Below are 21,753 nucleotides of genomic sequence, written 5' to 3'. Positions count from 1 at the left end.
AGGAACCCTCGGGGAATTTTCCTTTCTAATTCTAACCCACGGAAATGTATTAAAAATAGAGATGCACGTGTACAAGGTCTCGATTTGTTAACACGAGTGGCCCAAAAAGATAAGTTTAGAGATGTTCGATTCGAACTTGTGAAATTTTCCTTTCTAATTCCGGTCTACGAAAATATGTACCATACACGTGTGAGGTTCCAATTTGACGACAACTCGAAAAAAATGATCTTGGAGAGACCCGATTCCCTGATTTTATTTCAACTTACGAAAATATTTAAAAATTAAACGTAAACAAGGACAAAATCCTAATTCGATGCGACAATTGAGCCGAAAAGATGATCCTAGATAAACCTGATTCCCTGATTTTATTTAAACTCACGATAATATCTAAAAATTAAGTATACCAAGGACAAAATCCTAATTCGATGCGACGATTGACCCGAAAAGATGATCCTAGATAAACCCGATTCCCTAATTTTGTTTCAACTTATGCAAATATCTAAAAATTAAGCATACCAAGGACAAAATTCTAATTCGATGCAACGAATGACTCAAAAAAATGATCCTAGATGAACCCGATTCCCTGATTATATTTCAACTTACGAAAATATCTAAAAATTATGAGCAAGCAACGATAAAATCTAAACTCGACACGGCGGATGACTCGAAAAGATGATCCTAGATAAACCCGATTCCCTGATTTTATTTCAACTTACGAAAATATGTAAAAATTAAGCGTAAACAAGGACAAAATCCTAATTCGATGCGACGATTGACCCGAAAAGATGATCCTAGAGAAAGACACGTCGTCGCAGGGGAATGCGAGAAGACGCGCAGACGTTGCAGATTCGAGAGGCCCGGCAGGACATGGAACATGAAAGTGAGAGGAATGGAACCTCGTCGGCCTTGACGCCGAGGAGAAGAACATTTCACTTACAAAGAACATCCAATGGCGGCTCCACGTCCAATAACCGTATCCCTAGAATCGAGGGGTGCCTCGGACGACTTGACAGCTCGTAAACTTCTCAAACTTCGGAAAGGAACGTCCCTGGTTCTGCATTCTTCAAATTTCCCAGACAAACGAGGATCCTTTGTCTCGGCCCAACACAAGATACACAAGAAACGCGCAACCGGAATAAAATTTCAGAGGAATTTTCGAAAATTCATGGCGAATTTAAGGTGATATGAAAAGATCATTCTGTCAATGTATTTATGAAGGAAATATTCACAAAGGGACAAAGGCAAAATTATCGAAAGTCCATGGGCGGCCCTATTCTAGGGGATCCAGGGGAAAAGACGTGAGCATTGTTTAGAAGACGTGAGCATTATTTAGAAAACGTGAGCATTGTTTAGAAGACGTGATAATTGCCTAAACAACTGATACGGCTAAACCAATACTGTCCCTAGGAACAGTGGACAGAAAGGACACTCAGTCTTGGACCACAGAATCGATCAGTTGGCTCTTATTCGAAATACTCTAGTTTTGAGACATACACATATAATTGTCTTATAATAAGCCATCATACCAGGCTGCGAGATATACGAAATATAGAAAAATTGTCAATTGTAAACACATGTATTTTAAATACCTCCTACATTTGTACAACTTTTCTCCAAACTGGATGCACCGAATCGTTGAAAACTTCAGCATGTGATTATGAAGGTCTTAAGGTGATACAAAAGGGTCGTGCTATATATCAAAACGTCAAAATATTGATAAAACTTTTATTCAAACTGGGTGCACCGAATATATTGAGAACGTTAACACGTTATTATATAGGCCCTAAGGTAAAACGCGATTCTCCTGAAATCTCATTATTAAAAAAAAAAAGTTTATTTACCCTAGACTAGAACCAAAATCACACGTTTTTTGTCAAAAATGAAATTTCACGAGTATCGCGTTCTTCCTTAGGGCCCCCATAATCACGTGTTAAAGTTTCAAATTATTCGGTGTACCTAGTTTAGAGGGAAGTTTTATCAATATTTCGACGTCTCATATATGTAGTATATTTTACGTCACGTGTTATATATAACGTATGAAATATATTGTTACAAAGACGGCGTACTTTTAAGTAAGTTTCTCCGAGAAAACTTAATTTTTCTAATTCAATATCCGAGGAGAGTGCCAGGTCCAACGTCAATATTTTGACGTTTCATGTATATAGTATATTTTACGTCACGTGTTATATATAACGTATGAAATATATTGTTACAATGACGGCGTACTTTCAAGTAAGTTTCACCAAGAAAACTTAATTTTTCTAATTCAATATCCGAGGGGAATGCCACGTTTGCATTCCTGCTGCTTTAATTACAGATTCACGTCGGCCGTTACTCTCGGCTACATATTTTCCTCGACTTAGCGAATACAGATTTAACTGGCCGAAGAAATTATGTTAATTAATAACAGAGTGCCGACGTCCATCGAGAAGCCGAAGGACACCAGCCTTGTATTCTTGCCGCTTTACTTACAAACGTACATACCTCTTACGCCTTCCTCAATTGCAGATTTCCCTCGACTTTACGAATGCACATGCAACCCTTCCACCGATGTTGCACGGGAAATATGAATCGATTAATAATAAATATTTTACGGCCAGAGAGGAACGCTGTCCTTGCATTCTTTCCTCTTTGCCAAGAATTGCACGCCTACCGAAAGGTGTGTTTCAACCTTTCCATTGACTTGTCTGAACTCTCGAAAAATTCACGTCTAACCTTTCATTCTTTCATCGGAAAATGGCTCCTTGTAAACGGCTAATTTCTTACCGGAAACAAATTGCAGCATTCCATCGTACTGAAATAAATGTCTTATAATAATATTCCAAATGCATATACATGCACCTGGATTTGATCCGGATGACAAGATTATTTTATTTTGCGTATCTACTGTTTACGATGAATTCTTTTAGAAATAATGACAAAGATTATTCATTCCTATTCTCATATTCCACCGTTTCCAATTATAGGATGTCGACGGAGGAACGAAGAAAGAAAATCTCGAACGAGCAAGTCATAGATGAAACACAGAACCGCTAGGTTTGCGTAATCTTAAGAAATCAAGAGGGCTGCAGGGATCTACCGTACCGGTCAGCCTTGAATTTTCCGCATTCTTGCAGTTTCCCGTTTCAAACTCTCTTCTGAGGAAGCCACTCGCTGTGACTTCATTTTTTAACGGAGGACTTCTATGAATAGCAACTGAACTCTCACCGATACCTGGAATTTTACTATGCAGAAATTTTCCTATTAATCGTTCAGAGGAAATTAATTAATACGCGATAATGGACCAGCTGTTAATGGTATTAACTGTGCCCTGTACAGGATTTGACATCGGTCGCGTTTTGGATAAAAATCGGATGATATTGTGAAGAAAAGAACCCAGGGGCTCTCGAAAATACGGAGAAGAAAGAATCTGGATTTTGGATCCCAAAGGAGGAGTCCATAAGGACGACTAGGACGAAATACCAACAAGGACAACGCCAAATTTCCTTCTTATCAACTTATTTCCTTCCAGCAAATTTACTTCTTTCAGGATCATTTAATTATTCCAGCGGATCTGGATATAGCGTCATCCTTTCTAAATCCAAAAAATCCTTCTTTCCGCTGAAAACACTTTCGTGTATAAAAAAACCTCGCCGAATGCAAGCTCTTCTTTTACATTCTACATTGTTCCTGGATTCATTTAGATAGAAAAAGGACATTACAAAGCCAGAAGTGTTCCGAACAGTCACTAGTCAAAGTCCGAGGCTGGATGACACAGGATATAGATAACTAACTTTCTGCAGAGCCCAAGTAAAAGTAGTACTTTTTCAAAATACTTAAGAAATATACTGAACATCCTGGGAACGTACCGTTTATTTAAATATTAATAATACATACAGTAAAAACCCAAAGAACGGTACTCACGCTTGAGAACAATCCTTGATCGTGGCAACCAATGACCAAAATATTAACATTTTGGAAAATCAGACCAGCGATAAAAATATTCACATTTTGGAAAATCAAACCCGAAGCTGATGTTTCCAGTATGTATACGAATATCGAACCTAGGTTTAATTTATAATTCTATTTCATGAAAACCATAGAGTAAGTAAAATCTTTAAAAAACGGAATAGCTCAAAAATGAACGTTTAGAGTTTCTCTCTTATATGTGACAAGCATTGACAATCCCGCCACTGTGCTCAAGGGGGTATTCACTTAGAAAACCATGGATTTTAAATGCTCGAAATCACAGGGAAATCAGTTGGAAGTCACAAACCAAAAATCACTGGAAATCGTTGGAAACATTGTCACAATTTTAAAGTCCACTGTCACTTGTTACCGAATCGTATTGTTGTTCAACCTATTGAATCAGAGGCAATCGGTTCTCAAAAGAAGGAAATTATTTTCACCGATTTCCGAGCGAATAGCCCCTCGCGACTGTACACTGGGAGACATCAATGCCCTCCCACCCTGCACAGGCGATGTCGTATCTGCAGGGGAGACATACATGTCCGCCATTGTACTCACAGAGTCAGCATGCATACTTATCGATAATTAATTTCGACCATACGGGGCCGAAATATCGTCCCACTTATCAGGTCTTTCACAAAGGTAGAAATAAGTTTTCCTTTTCAATAAGACGTTTTGCATATTTCGCAATTAATTTGACTTTCTTCCCTTTTGGCCTTTTTCTTCAATTCGTGGTTGACGTCCTTGAAGGGTCACCGACGAGAAACCCGTAGGAGGATTTTATGGAAACGTAACGGTAATACACAGAAACGTTCTGCCATCTCGTTACTTGCGTAATCACTGGCTCGGCCTGAGTAACGATTGTAGGTAAGGCGACACTTGGGTCATTAGACGGGGCGCAAGTTTCTCCGACCTTTTGGCGACCTCACCAAAAGTATCGGAAGACGAGTGCCTACTAAAATGTCAGCCGTGATATTTCGAAAATTGTCGTATCACCTTTTACCTCGGTTAGGCTCTTTCACGTTGATTAGCCCATTGACCTATCTAACGTGGAACCAGTACGGCGTCTTGTCGAGAAATTTCGTAAAAATATGTCATCGACGCAAGGACACGTAAAGAAAATATAAAAAGTCACCTCAAAATTGGAACAAACTGTTACCGTTTCATAATCCGTGAACACCAAGACATCTCTGACATAGATCAACAGAAACTGTCAGCATATCCCATTTGTTGTAAAAATGATCAAAAAGGCCTTTTAAATATATTTCACAATCTAGTCATGAAAATACGTAAAAATTAAATACATTATCGTCTGCGAAAGGCTAATCTATATGTTTCAGAATAATTACAATACCTTCCAATCATTTCTAAACATTGAATAAAAAAAGTATCCTTACAAAGATAGGCGATTACAATTTAGAGGGAAAATCTTACGGAGTTTTACCCACTTTCCTAGAATGTGTAATCATTTTCCAATTCCTTGTTTCATTTTTTTCCATTTCAGAAAAGGTCATGAATGTACAATGAATTTTCTTGGCACTAGACATCATCAGCACCATCGAAGTGGAGGATTCCTAAAAACGTTGCGCAATCATTATCGACGTTTCGGGTTTATTTTTTATTTCAACGTCGATCTTTGTGACATTTCGTTGAAACAGAAGCGGTTCCTTTTTTTCGTTCGAGAGGTTCAAGCAGATGGAAACGTTCTGACATAAATCATGACAATTGCTTGGGCGATTCTCCGGTAAAATGTCAGCTGATCTCCCTGTGCATTTAGCCGTGCTAGAAAGGCGAAAATGTCCTCGGTGTATCTCTTCGCGGACAATGCCGTGGTAGAAACCGACAGGCATTATCCTTTAACTCGATCGCGATGCGAGGGATGTGCCATTTTTAAATTTCACCAAAGTGCACCGTCACGATCGCATTGAGATAGGTCAGGCCGCCGACATTATGGCTTAGTCTTCGTGATCAGGTGAGCACGATGACCCGGGATAGGGAAGTCATGTCTGCACGAAAACTCCATTCACGAGACCCGGACGAGATGATTTTACTTTCGAGGAAGGAAGAAATTTCCAGATTACAGCGTCAGATTCCCCATAAAGCGAGAAAAATTACATTTACAAAGAACAATACCCGCTGGCCATAAAGTCAGGATCGAGTTAGGACTTTAAGGTGAAATGAAACACGTCGAGGAACTTGATCAACGTTGATAAAGAAGATTTTTCTAAATGCTTATTTTTATATTGACAGTTGGGTTGTATATTGACATTGGGAATTAGATTGAGTATTGTACCAAATGGCATACTCCACCTGTCGTTTTCGTACAATAATTATAAAGAAATCGAAGTAAAACTCCAGAAATCCTCTGGATTCATGCTTTCTGGGGCCCTAATTGACTGCAGAGGGACCCCCTGCGCCATCTGTGATTTCCAGGCCAATTAAATTTTCACTCCGAGACCTCGTATTACCATCGTTTTAGCATAGAAGCGCATACAACACTTTTTTTTGACCTTATCCCGTTCAAATGCTAGTTTATCGATTATCAGAGTGTTCTAAATTCTCATAAAATTGTCCTGACCTTTTCGATTCTCATATCAGAGCCTTCGATAATTGTATATTGATCGAAATATGAGAGCTCGACGCCATTTTGGTTCTGGTCTGGGCTAAGTTAAACAATTTTATCCAAAAATCCAATTTTTGAATGTGTCAGGACAATTCTTAGATGATCAGGAGTGACGTGTCAAAGTGTCGGACAGTTTGGTCTAATACCCTTAAAAAAAAGTGTCGTATTCGAATCGACTGATTTGAAGGGGGTTTCACTTCACCTTAAGACGCGCATCTATACTATGAAAGATGCATACGGAATGTATATTTTCATCCAATTTTGAATAAAAATCAAAATCGACAGTTAATGTGAGGCTATATATTGAGTAAACAGAGTCATGTTCAAAAAGTCACGTGTATTGATCGTTGGTTCGATCTTTGCGGACGGAAGTCGATATATTCCTGGGGTCTTCTGTCCGAAGTAGTCTGATGTACGTCTGATATGAGGTTTAAAATATTTTAAACTTATGTTATGTAGGTAAAATGTACATGAAAAGATACGCCTAGAGAATAACAATCCGATGTTACGTTTCTTGAAGGTCTTGAATCGCGACGACAATGAGCGATTATTCTCGCTCACGATGGACAGTTACGATGTCGCAAACGAAAAGTGATTGCGAAACGAGGAAATAATTATAGAAATAGAGTGCAGTGCCGTTGCAAGTGGCCGGGAGTTATTATTTCCTCCGTGCAGGTTGCACAAACTCAATGGAGCCTTCTCCGTCATTCTTTCCACCCAATGTCTCCAGACAAAAACTGTTGACCCAATGGTTGAATCTCTACGCTGCTGCAAACGCGTTCCTAATGACATCGTTCCACCATAATAGATAATTCATTTGATTCCAATCCGTCACATGTTGAATATGAGTAATGTTTTTAACGGATTTCTACAAATTTCCACCGTTTACCTCTTTACCCTCCTGATGCCCAAATCGAGAGAGCCCTAGTAGCATAGAATAATTTCTAAATATTACTTTGTAATCTTTGCTAAATATCTCAAGCGACAGATTTTTTCAGATTTCTTGTAGATTTCATTCGAAGATATTTGAAATATTTCTTGAAAATCTCAATGATGTATTTAGTTTCAATAATTTATATACATATAGAGAAATTATAGTTTTAAACTTATTAACATAATAAAAATACATTTTTTGCTTCACGACTATTATCGGACACTTGATTTGGTATCAAAAAACACGACAAATTTTTGTAACATTTTCGTCCCGCTACTTCATTATGGGAGAAAAACGTGTGATTTTGATTTTAAATATTTTTAAAACGTTTATAATGTATTCGGCAGATAACATTTAAAAAATACTTGTATTGAAATGAAACAAAATGTTTTGTATATCTGATAGAAAAATATGATGAAAACACTCGGAGTTAATGTTATATAAGTATTATAGAGATAATATTCTAAAGTAAACGTTTTGCAAATATTTCAAATGTCTGCTAAATATTTACAAAATGTACGATATTCGTTAAATATATAGAAAATATAGGACAAATATTTTGTGCTACTAGGTAGGAGAGAAATCCAACCCTCACAGATCATCTGTTCTGTTTTAATTTTATACGTCATCCTTTTATTAGTCACTGGATTAAATTCGTATAAAACATTTGAAAAAACGTATGCAAAGTGAATATCAATTCACATTGTACTTTTTAAATACATGCAGGAATTGTGGATATTTAGACATTTGTTTCTTTTATCGAAAGAAATGTTTTTGCGTATGATTTCTCCTTCTTGTTTATGAATTAACATCGATTGAAATGTCAAGATGCATGAAATCGAACAGCATCCCAGGTAGTTCCTTTCCTCGAGATTTCTTATGAACTATGGATAAGAAAAAGGAAAATATTTCTTGATATCAATCCCTAAGAGATCGTCCAAGGAGGTTCGTTTTACATGCGCGGTGCCACCGTCTAGAGTTTCGAGGCATTTCCCGTGCTAATGCTCACCGAGTGCGTATACATTAAACGAAATAAAATCGATTGCAAAGCAAGAGGAGGAGCGCAGGACTTTCTCTCGCACAGAAATCCTTATTCGCTTTCCCTGCTGTGCGTGTATCGTGCCACGCACATTGGGTGTAGTCTCGGCCTGGAAAAGAATTTTTAACATCCATACGCATCTGCATGCGCGAATAACAACCCATCGGAAAACTGAATTATTTCCCTCCATCGTTCCGATAGCGAAAAAATTTGTACACTTCTCAGATTTCCGCCACACCTTTCCAAAACACTTTGGCGAAATTTCCGTGAGGTCCTTTAATCGTGTTTTTTAGCCGTTAATAAATTATACCCACGCGGATCGAGTCATCGGACCGGCGGTTCTTGACTTACAACTAGTCCCCTACGATGTAATTAATATTTTCGTCGTGTTCATTGTTATGTGTATGGATTCGAGAACCATTCAGAGTGTCAATGTTAAGGTTACTACCTCTATATCTTTTACGCTCATGGCGGAGCGCAACGAAATCGACGGGCTCGTGCCCATGTAAAAGTGGGTCAAGTTGATATCCGGTTTGCAAAAGCCGGAATTGCGCACTCGCCTCGAAGAACCTCTGGTACTCTTTGCAGCTTCGTGTTTAAATGCCGAAAAGGTCTAACGATCCTTTTCCTTCGATATTTCGCGGATGCAAAGTCTTCTTTGCACTCGGCGCCTGGGTTTGCGAAATTCGAATCGCGTTCTCGCTTGTGCGGTCGTTCAGATCTCCGGAATAATCTCGATCTTACTCATTGGAAAGCCTGAAACTTTCTATTGCCAAAAAGTACGCATTTGGGATTTTTTTTACGGATTTCGATATCAAGGATTCCCAGTCATTTCATCCTAGTTAGGCCGAAATATGTATCAGTGATATGTTAATATTCAAATAAATATCAATTGTTCATTAAAGAACGTTACAGGTTCTGATGAACCAGAAATACTTGAATACACTCTTTATCGTTATATTAGATAATTTAATCTAATTGTATTGCACTTTTTAATTCATTCATTTAAGGCTTTAGAGGTGACGAGTGTCTCTTGTACGCGCATCGAAGTCTCCAAGTAATAGACTTTATTTCATTTGCCCCAGTAAACGTAACATTTTTATGGATGAGAGCTTTCTAGACTCTTTTTAGACGTTCCACCCTCTGCAACAGTGCTAGGTAATGATAATAATGGGCATCGGTTACTCAATCGTGAAATCGACGAGTATGATTCTGGTCAAAGCAATTTCAACTCGCGGTTACCGTGACGTGTGTTATGCCGTGATCTCGCGCATTACTTTATTACGGAAGTCTAGACGGAATTCGAAAGTAAGACGAATCTGTGAGAAATGCGATCTGGATCCTTTTGACGTTACTAACAATTAAAAACGAAACGCCAGATATTTTATATCTTTTTGTAGCTGCGACAGATAAAAGTGACAATTCTGTAATTATCTGACATGGCGAATAGAGGAACAAAATTCGACCTGCGATTTACAATCCTAAACAATATCCTGTGCTTAATTAGTAGTGTGTGTTTAAGTAGTAGTTATCTTACTATTACCTTTACGAGCAACTAAAATTCATTTCCAGAGTCCTTGTTTATTAAAAAGTAATTTCAAACAATTTTTCGCCATCAATGAAGTAAAAGTGTTGATTCTCTTTAGTTAATATTTTGTTAAGCTTTAAAATATTATTGCAACGTTTTTTTTTGTTCCTGAGAACCACGTACCAGAAATCGATTGTCACTTTTTGATTTCTCGATCATTCGGGTACTGATTGATTAAGGTACTTGATCCGTATCAGAGCTTGTAAGAAGGTGAAAAAGAACCCGTTAGAGATTCCGTTCGACAGAGTTTCGTCATCTTTGGGCCCGGGAGAACGAAACCGAAATTCTTTTTATCGTTTGCGCATTCCATCGAAGAATGGCCGCGTGGCGCCTGGCCACGGGAAAGTCATGAATATTCAGCCGGTTTGTCGAGTATTCTGGCGCGTACCAACATCCATCATAACTCAATTATTCCATTTAATACCGCCTCCCAATCTGTGCCGAACAAACAATACATAATGGCGCCTGCAAGACTATCCCGAAAATTTTTCACCCATGATCCTCTTAACCACTTTTTATTCCTCCTCTCAAATCTCTTAACTTCTGCAATAGCAGAGGCTTATGAACATGAAATATTGTCATTCATTATTCTCTACGAGAAACAGAATTCTGCATCTCTTCCCTAATAATAACGATTATTAAACTAGCATTTTATGAATTTTAGACGTCTATATCGAGAAAATGAAAACCTGTTGGAATTTATGCATTCCGTTAAATGCTTCTTCAGATCGGAAAAATCAAATCTGGAAGTGTGCAAGTTAATCTAAACGGTTGAACTTGTTATTCTTTTTATTCTTTAATTTCAAGTAATACTGAAAATTAAATAAAATCCGTGCGTCGTGATTTCTCTTGTTTTCCGGGCTTCTGTTAAGAATCTTTAGGACGAAGCTGGGAACTCACCGGTGCATCGGAGAAAGTGAAGTTCGCTTTTGCGAAGTGCAAGTGCACGACGGATATTATGCTTGGCAACGACCTCTCCCCCGATTGGCCGATCGCCATCGTTTAATTTTTTCTTCCCCCTTCCGTTTTTCTGCGACCTTCGCCGGCCTTTCGAAGAAGCCGTTCTCTGACATTAGTCGCCCCACTTCCTTTCCGGAAATTTGACTTTTTTTTCTCTCCCATTCCGAATAAATTTCAGGAACGTTTTTCGCCATTCGCCACTCCAAATAGTAATTACTCGGCATTTTCCATATTTAAGTAGAAGAAAGTAGCGCGATTAAATCTTCCTGCAATTCCTAATGCAGGAAATTCAAAGAAACATTTCGCGCGGCCATGTTTTCTGAAGGCATATTATTTCCTTATAATCATGTTCTTTAGTCTTGCCAATGTTTTATTTTAAATTCGTTTTAACAACGAAGGAGCAAATTGTCACGCGATAGAAGAAATTAATTATCAGACGACGTTTAGATCTCCGTTTCTTTAAGGTAATGTTCTCCAGAAAGTGACGTCACTGGTATCGCTAATTACCGCGACCTCGAGACAAGCAACCTACTAATACCTTTCGAGAGACAATACACGGTAAAACTAAAGAAGTTGCAGTAAATTAACTCGTAACCATCATTGTGAAATTCGCAGCCCATAAAACGTACAATGTACCACTAACTACTCCGCAGACCGCAGTTGAATTATTCAAGATTAAACATTAATCTACCTACGGCCTTCCAAAGACATTAGGTGTCGACATAATTAACAAGCGGAATACCCATGTTTAAACGACATGTGGCATTGACACGGGAGTAACGAAGCCAGTACAATCACAAATAATGACCAACCCACCTTATAAAATATCAAATTAAATACGTTAACGAAGCATACTCATAAACTTCAAAATAACCACTTTTCCCATTCCAATAAACCATTGTATCACTTTTCCCCTCTTGACTCTCCTTAACAAGATTTATACTTAAATAATGAAATCAGCAAATAAAATCCGAACAAAATCAACGCAACATCCTTATGGAATATCGACCTCTAATCGTTGAATCTAAATGAATACTTAAGTTTGGAAATTTACAAAATCTGGGAGTAATATTCTATGAGGCGGCGATCCGTGAATGTTAGCCTATGTGTAACAGGAAAAGCAATAAAAGAAATCGAATTTCCGGGAATGACAGCAGCCACGTGGTACTCGGAGTACTCGAGGTGACGCGGCCGCCATTTTGGTGCCAGAGAAAGTAAAATTCAAATTCGCTCTCTACAGAGTTCTTCACACCTTTACCGAAGGCGCGTTAAATGTCCATCGCATGATGGTTTTCGAATCGAGGGGACAGGCACGATTGGAATTTCTATGAGATCGCGAGCCATTGTTCGCAATTCGCCCACGTTCGCCGGGGTGGATCGCAGATTGGCAAGTGGTCGCTGAAAACATCCTCCGGGAATGGCTCCTCTCGGCGGTGAGGTCACTTATTAATTTCATATTCGAGCGCTCCTTGAATCGACTCCTACAGTAGTCATCTAAATGAATTATAGCCAGTAATAATTATGCCTACACTGAGAGAAAAAAGAAATGTCATCGAACCGAAGGAATATTCCTTTGAACAGTACTAATGGAATATTTTGTTAATTACCAGCATAATTATTTCACTCAAATGAGTCGTCATAATTTCGAATAAATGTTGCGTTCAATTTATTCGAATTTATTTCAATCAAATCATTATTCTTTGAATAAAAGAAAATATTTCTTTGGTTCAATAACATTGTTTTTTTCTCACTGTATATTTGTAGAAATGCGCAAAGAGGTATCGTTGCAGTACTATCTGTTAATTATTTCATCAACGATGCGATACAACTGATTTTCACGTTGTCTAGGAATTGAAAATTCTTTACGCATAAAAGGAGCGCAAAGGTACGTTAAACTTTCGGAATGCATATTTTTAGTTTTGAAAAATGTAGGAAATTGCACGAATTCTGTGGAATTTTTTAACGAGTCATGCCATGTTATCGTGGAAAATATGTTATTATCTTGCAGTATGCAATTTGTTCAAACTATGCAATGTATTTACATTCTACAAAGCAACTTGTAAGGAGGCGTAAGAAATTTGTCGCTTACTAGTCGACGATTCTACGGAAAAAGTATGAAAATGCGCTTCTGGGACTACGTAAGAGATTATCGAAAGGTTAATTCATGACTTGTTAGGATTGAAAACAAATTTCTACATGAAATTTTGCAGGATTTAGCTTTTACCGTTGACACGATGCTTTAGTGCCGTGCTAAGCGGAAGAGAGAACCGACATTTTCACTGAAAATGAGTTATGACTGGTATTATATTTTACTACACATATCCTGGTAATTATGTACAGTTTATTGTCAATTATTCTCTTACTAATTGTAAGTGTATTGAGTATTATAAACATAGGCATAATTTATTGCACATTTTTACTCATCTTGGAATTTAGAGAGTATTTGATAAAAAGATAGCATTTGAAAATGTACTTTTTTGGATTCAGGAGGTAATGGAGACTTATCTTCTTTATAAATAGTTTCGGAGTCGAAAATTTTTTGGTTTGTTAATATATTCCCAAGTTCGACTATGATGCCAATAGCACTGCTAATCGGACAAATACGCACTTATGCAACGCATTTTTTGCATCATTTCAGTCACTGGAAACTTGTGAAACAATTGTGCAATGCTTACTTAACTAACACTTCGAAATGACGTTCGTTCACACACGGATATAACATTTACGATATGTTCCTTCTGTACCTACTTTGCAATAATAAAAACTGCATAATTTCACACTTGTTTCGCAAATAGTACTATTTCTTTTAGAAAAGAAACATACTTTTCCGTTCGCAAAAACGAAAGTATGGGACAAGGTGACAGTGAATTTTAACTTTTTGCCCTTTGAATTCAGATTATTAACATTTACTGTTTAGAAATATCTAGCCCACGCTGAACAACATTTTTTTTTCATTTCTCAATGAAATTATTTTCTTAAACGGAGTTAAAGAAACTGCAGAATAGAATCAAAGAAATTCACTCAAAAAAGTCGAATATCTCCTCGCGCGGCGATAAGCACTTAATTTTGCGTAAACAATTTCTCTTCGCGTTTGTTCGATCGAGTTTGACCCAAAACTTCGTGTTTACGACGACTGTTCGGATACGCAAGACATTTTTGAAAGTCTTGAAGAAAAAATGTCCGCCAGTCGTTCGAGATTCGATGCATCTACCGCGAAAGTGCAGCCAAGGTCTTTGGCTGCGCTTGCATGTGCACGCGAGCATGTACACGTGCTTTCACGCGTGTATTCCCGTGTACACGCAGAGTTCTTGAAATTAAAGCCGCATTCCCAAGGCACGACACGACCGATTTTAGGGAAGGGCCCCAATGATCGGCAGTGAGAGGCAATTTCACGAATCCAAATGGCGAATTAGAGGTCGTAAAACTTAATGGGTCCTGCGAGGCAGACGAATTTTTAAAGTAGATCACCAAGCAATTCTAACTTAATCTTTACAGTAATTTGCGACGATAACCTGATACGAAAGGAATAAAAATAAAAATATACAAATAAACTGAACGATAATTCATCTTCAATCGGGAGAATTCTCTCTTCACAGAGAGGAATTCTTAAAACCTAAATGAAATGAAATTAAGTGGACAAATTTAAGAAAATAAATATCAACGTGTTCTCATCTTAAGAAACGTTGAAAATGATGAAAAGGTCATTATCGTGGGTTTACAGGTCGTTTTTCAGGTATGACATTTTGGATGCTGCTTAGTGTCGAATGTGACGTTCGGTAAGAAATTACATACTCGTCATTAATCATTTTTTTTCTTGAGACGTCGAACTATTTAAAAATTACCATTTTGTCTGTTACTTATGTAAGATGCGGTGTGAATTTTCTTCCTAGCATATTAAACGTACTCGCGAGAAGTCGACCATGTAATTAGAAGAGAAAGTGATGAATCAATGATTAAATTAGAGTTCACGTCTCCTTGAGTGTGCGGAACCTCAGGACGTGCGAAATTTATTAATTTGCGTAAAATAGTGCCGTTATTCTACGCTGTACCTATTATGATTAAGATTTAGTTTCTATCCATTGCCCTTGCCTCGTTAAAGCTACTACAGTTGAATTTGATTAGGTCGTTTAAATAATTACACAAAATATTTTTCCCCCTCAATTTCAACATTCTATTTCTTCGTTTATCATTTAAAACCGAGTTTATCGCCGCTGAAACATATTTTTCCCCAAAAATCTGATTAATCACTACTTTTGTGAATGTAAACGATAGACTGTAATAAAGTTTTCGCAAAGAAGATAGGTAAATGAAAAGTGAAGTGCTACAAGCATCTCCGACGAAAGACATTCCCCGGCTCGTGAGGTTAAGACTTTGTAAAGGTCAAATCTACAAGAACTTTCGGTTCCTTCGACAGAACTGACCTTTTGAACAATAAAGATGCCACGATCTTTAAGAACTCTCAGTTTCGATCTTACCGATCCGAGTGCAATTGCAGGTAATTCAATTTCTTTTTTTTCTGACTGGCGTCTACAATCAAAACGTGAGATTATATTTCAAAAATTAAAGAAATGAACCATGAACATTCTACAATTTTTTCAAGACGACACCCAAGTTTCAAAAGGACCGTAATGCTCTTTTCGCTTACAGATTTCTGAGACGCGTTTTTATAAATAATCGTAATTTTTTATTTCAGACAAGCCGTGTCATCTTTCCACGGTTGGATGTGCCGTTTGCGCTAAGAAATGGAAAAGCAACGTGACATTTTCGAAAGAACTCGATCGCCCTGTTTCACTTGTACGGTAGAAGCCGGATTTCGAGGAGGAAGAAAGAGAAGGAGAGAGTCAGGAAGATTTCTAATTCGTCGCGGCAGAAAAACGAAAGAAGGAAAAGCGGCGGCCATAGTAATACGAGAGAGCTCGACGCGTGTTGAAAACGAATCTTCCTCGGACATTGATGAACACGTTCCGGAACTTCACAGATTCTCCCTGAAGTTCTAGACTTTCATATTTTATCGCGGCAAGCCCCGCGTTTAGTTCATACATCATTTAATTTCAAGAAATGTGCATTATATCTCCCTGAAAATACACATCTTAACTTGAAATTCCTCTTCGAAAATTCACCGTTTCCTCTAGTGTGCTAAATTTTCACGTGTCCCCTCTGTTATGCATTTTTAATTCATGAATATATTATTTGTCTATACGCACAAAATGTGCTATACATTTCCCTGCAATTGTTCCATAATATATTTTTAAAAAGTCTATTAAATATTATATATTTATAAAATGATCTATATTAGTTATTGAAACGAATAAATATTCAATTCTGCCGAGGTTACTCGATAATTGTGAACATTGCATATCGCAGATTTAATTCAACTATTGGTCAGGTTTTTTGATAGATCGTATGAATTGTAGTTGTCCTCTAGTTTTATGATTCACGATGGATCGATTCTTATGAATCTTGAACACTTTTACAAGTAACTTCTTGAAAGTAGATTGTAACCTTCCAATTTAATTAATCCTTTGAACACGAAGCCATTTCGTCATATGGGCGAAATTCCTCTGACCGTGCAGGCAATATTGGACCAAACGTCGGGCGCCTTTAGGCGCTCTTAGTAGCCAAAGGTCAGGTTTTTTTGATAGATCGTATGAATTGTAGTCGTCCTCTAGTTTTATGTTTCACGATGGGTCGATTCTTATGAATCACGAACACTTTTAAAAGTAACTTCTTGAAAGTAGATTGTAACCTTCCAGGAGGTGAATTAAGGCGTGCGAGAAAAGGATAACGAAGAAGAACGAAACCGCGATTGAGCCACCTTGCCGATTCTTTTGCAAGGCCGTGGCCTCCACTCGGCACCTGGAATTCCAGTAATAAACTTTCGATAAATATCGCGAAGGGGGAGAGACAGTTTCTGCAATGGTCGATTCACTTAACCGAACTCATCGACAAATACCACCTGAGAAGTATTAATCTAAACCCATTCGCTTTCCTAAGTCTTCAAAAATATACACTTATTAGAAAAATGTACTCCTAACCCATAAACGTTAAATGCAGCTCATATTTTCAAAATCATTTACATTAAAATCATCTAAAGGGTAGAGAAACTTTCTGAAAAAAATAAATTCAGATCTAGTAATCTGTCGTACAGTAAAGAGATTTTTCTTCCCTCTTACCGCGCATTGTCTATCATCCACAATTAATATTTCATGTAATTAGTTCTGAATAAGAATGTTAAATATGCTTTGCTTCGTTAACATAGAATTTCTTTTCTAGAAATGTAATTTTAAATTTTATATAAATATCCGACCGTTAGTTACGAAATCAGAGGTCAGAGACCCAAAACTGTTCTTCTCCGGATGTTGCGAACGTTGTCAACGTTTTAATTCTCAAAGTATGTTCCCCACGTGTACCGACTTGGTATGTCACATCGCTCCTAAAAAATATTCGATTTCCGATACTTTGAACCAACTTTGGTTTATTAATGATAGAGACAATTTCACACCTAACAGGATTATCTTCATGATGTACCAATTGGCTATTTATTCGCTCTTTTCGTTTATTACGCTTAACAGACGAATAATTGAAACTAATCTCCCAATGGGTATTGAGACAAGTATAAAGAGAAGTGTTCTTTAACTCTCTTTATCAAGATTCATCATTAATGACTCGATCGATCGTATTGTATCAAACCGCACGTAATCGTCCAGATACATCTAACAGATTGTACTTACAACCTGTAATTTTTCCTTTTCAACCTTAGTTATCGCTTCCTGCCCAGAACTGCAGAATATTAATATTATTATATGCTCCTTGCTGTAATGTACAGCATGGTCGAAACCGCCTACAGCAATGGAAGTATATCTAAAGATCTCCAGACACGTGAATGATCGTTCAATCGTTCAATGAAAGCAAAGCTGCGTTCACCCAGGAAAGTAAACTCAAGGCCTGCTTTTCCAGAAAATTATGTTATCTGGGCTTATCGAACCATGAACCGTGTAGAACCGTTCCCGATTGCGTAAGAGCGGCTGGACATGTAGAGAGAATAAAACGAAAACCAAAGGCCAAAGACCCGAGGCTATTGTCTTTGAGATGTCTCGAAGGTGGATGACTTCTTAGCTACTAAGGCATGCTCTGATGAAACAGGATTAATTTCTTCATATCCTTAATTAAACCTTTTAGTTTATTTTCAGCCCTGATACATGTTCCTCAAAATAAGCCGAAAAATAGCACAATATATTGTAACGCACGAAATTTATGAGAGAACACTTTTTCTAATCATTTCTCGTAGGGAACTGTTCCTCATTTCGAGAAAACAGCAAAAACAAATCAAAATCAGTAGCCGAAAACTTGAACCCATTGTCTTGGAGGCGTTGTGGAGGTGGATTACTTTTTGGCGACTGGGGTGTACTGTGTCGTGGTACTAATTCATTTTATATACCTTTATCTAACCCTTTCAATTGATTTTTAATCTATGTGCATGACTTCCAAGATTAGCCTAAAAATCACTCCATTCATTAAAATGATCCGCATTTGTAACTGCATATTTTTTGTTAATAGTTAACTCACAGAGAACCGTTTTTTAGTGAAAAGAGCCAATCGCGTTAAAACGAAACAAAACTAGTCATAATGTTTCATATTATACGCAATATTGAATATTCTATTTTAATAGCATGTGATGCGTAGTTCCTCACGTCGACCTAAAAAGAACACCATTCACTAAAGTAGTTCGGATTCATACCTAACCATTTTTTGTAGAAGATTGACCCACGGAGAACCGTTCTTGATGTAGTGAAAAGAGCGAATCATGTTAAAACAAAACGAAACCAGAGGTCGAAGACCCGAAACTATTACCTATCTTACAAATATCACAAAGACTGACGATTTCTTCATTCTTGAAGCATCTTTCTGAAAATGTCATTGTTTGATGATAAAGGGTTAACTTAATCGCTAACCGAATTCTACAGCAAATTAAAATATATGACGACATTTACTATTCATCAGTTTCTTTTTGAAACCTTTAATCTTAGCTTTCGATGTATGTCATATCGGAATGGCCCGAATTCATAATGAACCCTTTGAACGCGGAGCCATTTCGACATATGGGCGAAATTCCTATGACCGTGCAGGCAATATTGGACCAAACGTCGGGCGCCTTTAGGCGGTCTTAGTAGCCATAGGGTTAAGCATTTTTAGGTACAATTTATCATTTTTCATCGCGTGAAAATAATAAATCATGTTGAATTAATTAATCGAAAGGAAGGCTAATGATGCGGAGATGTTTTTGGGGGTTACAAATGTGGATGACATCTCAACTCTTGGAACGTGTTCTCCACGTGTGGTACCGGCTTTACCATCGCGGTCGCGCCCTCAAAATTGCATCCGGGTTCTACGAGGTCGCAATTGTCGCTCTGGATATTGTCGCACGTGATCTCGGAGAGCCGCATTCCGCCGGTGAACTGTATTACTCGAGACTGATTGACTTTTGCACCCACCCGATATGCAGATTCTTTCCAACTTCCATCCATTTTCACCCTTGAAAAAAAGGCATTTGCGATTTTAGTAAAGAGCAGCATCCATAGTAGCATAGAATAATTTCTAAATATTTCTTTGTAATCTTTGCTAAATGTTTCAAGCGACAGATTTTTTTAAGATTTCTTGTAGATTTCATTTGAAGATATTTGAAATATTTCTTGAAAATCTCAATGACATATTTAGTTTCAGTAATTTATACACATATAGAGAAATTATAGTTTTTAACTTATTAACATAATAAAAATACATTTTTTACTTCACGACTATTATCGGACATTTCATTTGGTATCAAAAACACGAGAAATTTTTCTAATATTTTCGTTCCGCTATTTCATTATGGGAGCAATACGTGTGATTTTGATTTTGAATAGTTTTAAAACGTTTATAATGTATTCGGCAGATAATATTTAAAAAATACTTGTATTAAAATGAAACGACATGTTTTGTATACTTCACGATTATTATCGGACACTCCATTTGGTGTCAAGAAGCACGAGAAATTTTTCTAATATTTTCGTTCCGCTATTTCATTATGGGAGCAAAACTTGTGAATTTGGTTTTAAACGTTTTTAAAACGTTTATAATGTATTCGGCAGATATATTAAAAATATACTTGATTTCAAATAAAACAAAATGTTTTGTATGAGTGTGTATTGTAGAGATAATATTCTAAAGTAAACTTCTGTTGTATTTAATTTTAATCGTTTGAATGATTTTCGTTGGTGTCCCTTTGTAATTATTTCCTTCTAGCGATAAATTGACAACCGGTACCGTCATAATGCTAAATGTTACTACAAATTGCCTGCAATCATTGTCGCTCGTGAATGTCGCTATTACTCGCCGCAATCGAGGATAGCAAACCGCTGTTAACAACACTTCAATTAATTATTATTCCGACAGATCGTCAGGTGTAATTTCGTCGCCGTGGTACACCTGTTGAGCCATGTAATCAGTAGCCTCCCATTAATTCTCTGATTAGATATCGATTCAAATTTTATACTTTTTCAACCTTTCTTTAAGCTTCAACAATAACTAATCCCAATCACATATTTCTAAGGAAAACTGCATAGATTACTCCACATGCAATTCTCTTACTACGTACGCCTATCGAATCTTTTAATCAATGACTCCCCACTTTTGTTCATCAATTTACCGTAGTTCATTCTTCAACGCATCTTCTCGTCCTTCTCAACGTTGAAACAATAGAAATTATCCCAGTCGATGCACCTACTTATATCTGTAGAAAGAATTGTACCTATCGATTATTCGTTCGGTAACACATTTCTTTTGCATAATTGCACTTGATATACAATTTTCTTACCGCAGTATATTTCACGAGGGATGTAATAAAAAACCACTACCTCTTTTTGTTCATCGATTCGGTATCATTTCATTTTCAACGTGTATTTTAATTCCCTTCTACGTTTAAACAATACATAGCTCTTATCCCTGCAATCATTCTTGACACGTATCTCTGTAATGTAAATAATACATTTTTGCATAATTGCACTTGATATAAAATTTTCTTACCGCAGTATATTTCACGAGCGATGTAATAAAAAACCACTACCCCTTTTTGTTCATCGATTCGGTATCATTTAATTTTTAACGTGTATTTTAATTCCCTTCTACGTTTAAACAATGCATAGCTCTTATCCCTGGAATCATTCTTGACACGTATCTCTATAATAAGATGAATGGTATCGCTCGATCTTTTAGAAGTACTTCAGGTGCAGTTTTGTCAGCCCGATGCACCTGTCGATCGGTGCAGTCAATGGCCCTCCAGATTTGGTCTTCGATTCGATATACAAAGGGTTCAGTTGCAGCGGATATCGTGGGCACCCTCTTGAATAATAATCGAGCCTCGTTAATTCAGCAGTTGGAATTATTATACGTCACAAGGGAGGTGGAGTATGTTGGACATGACTTGTCGGCCATGTACGACTCGCCATGCTAATTCAATTTCGAGCACGCACCAACGCAACGTTATGTCAGCCGAAAATACGATTATGCCCTGAATATGAAATCAGAAACGTAACCACCACGTAACGAGGCCTCGATGCAATCTCGGAGTTCGCTAAATAATTTTATTGCATTTTCCGAAGCGTCTCTTACCATCCGATTAATAT

Source organism: Orussus abietinus, unplaced genomic scaffold (assembly GCF_000612105.2).
Source record: "Orussus abietinus isolate OABI.00-Male unplaced genomic scaffold, Oabi_2.0 scaffold409, whole genome shotgun sequence".
Taxonomy (NCBI): domain Eukaryota; kingdom Metazoa; phylum Arthropoda; class Insecta; order Hymenoptera; family Orussidae; genus Orussus; species Orussus abietinus.
This window is presented reverse-complemented; position numbering follows the sequence as displayed.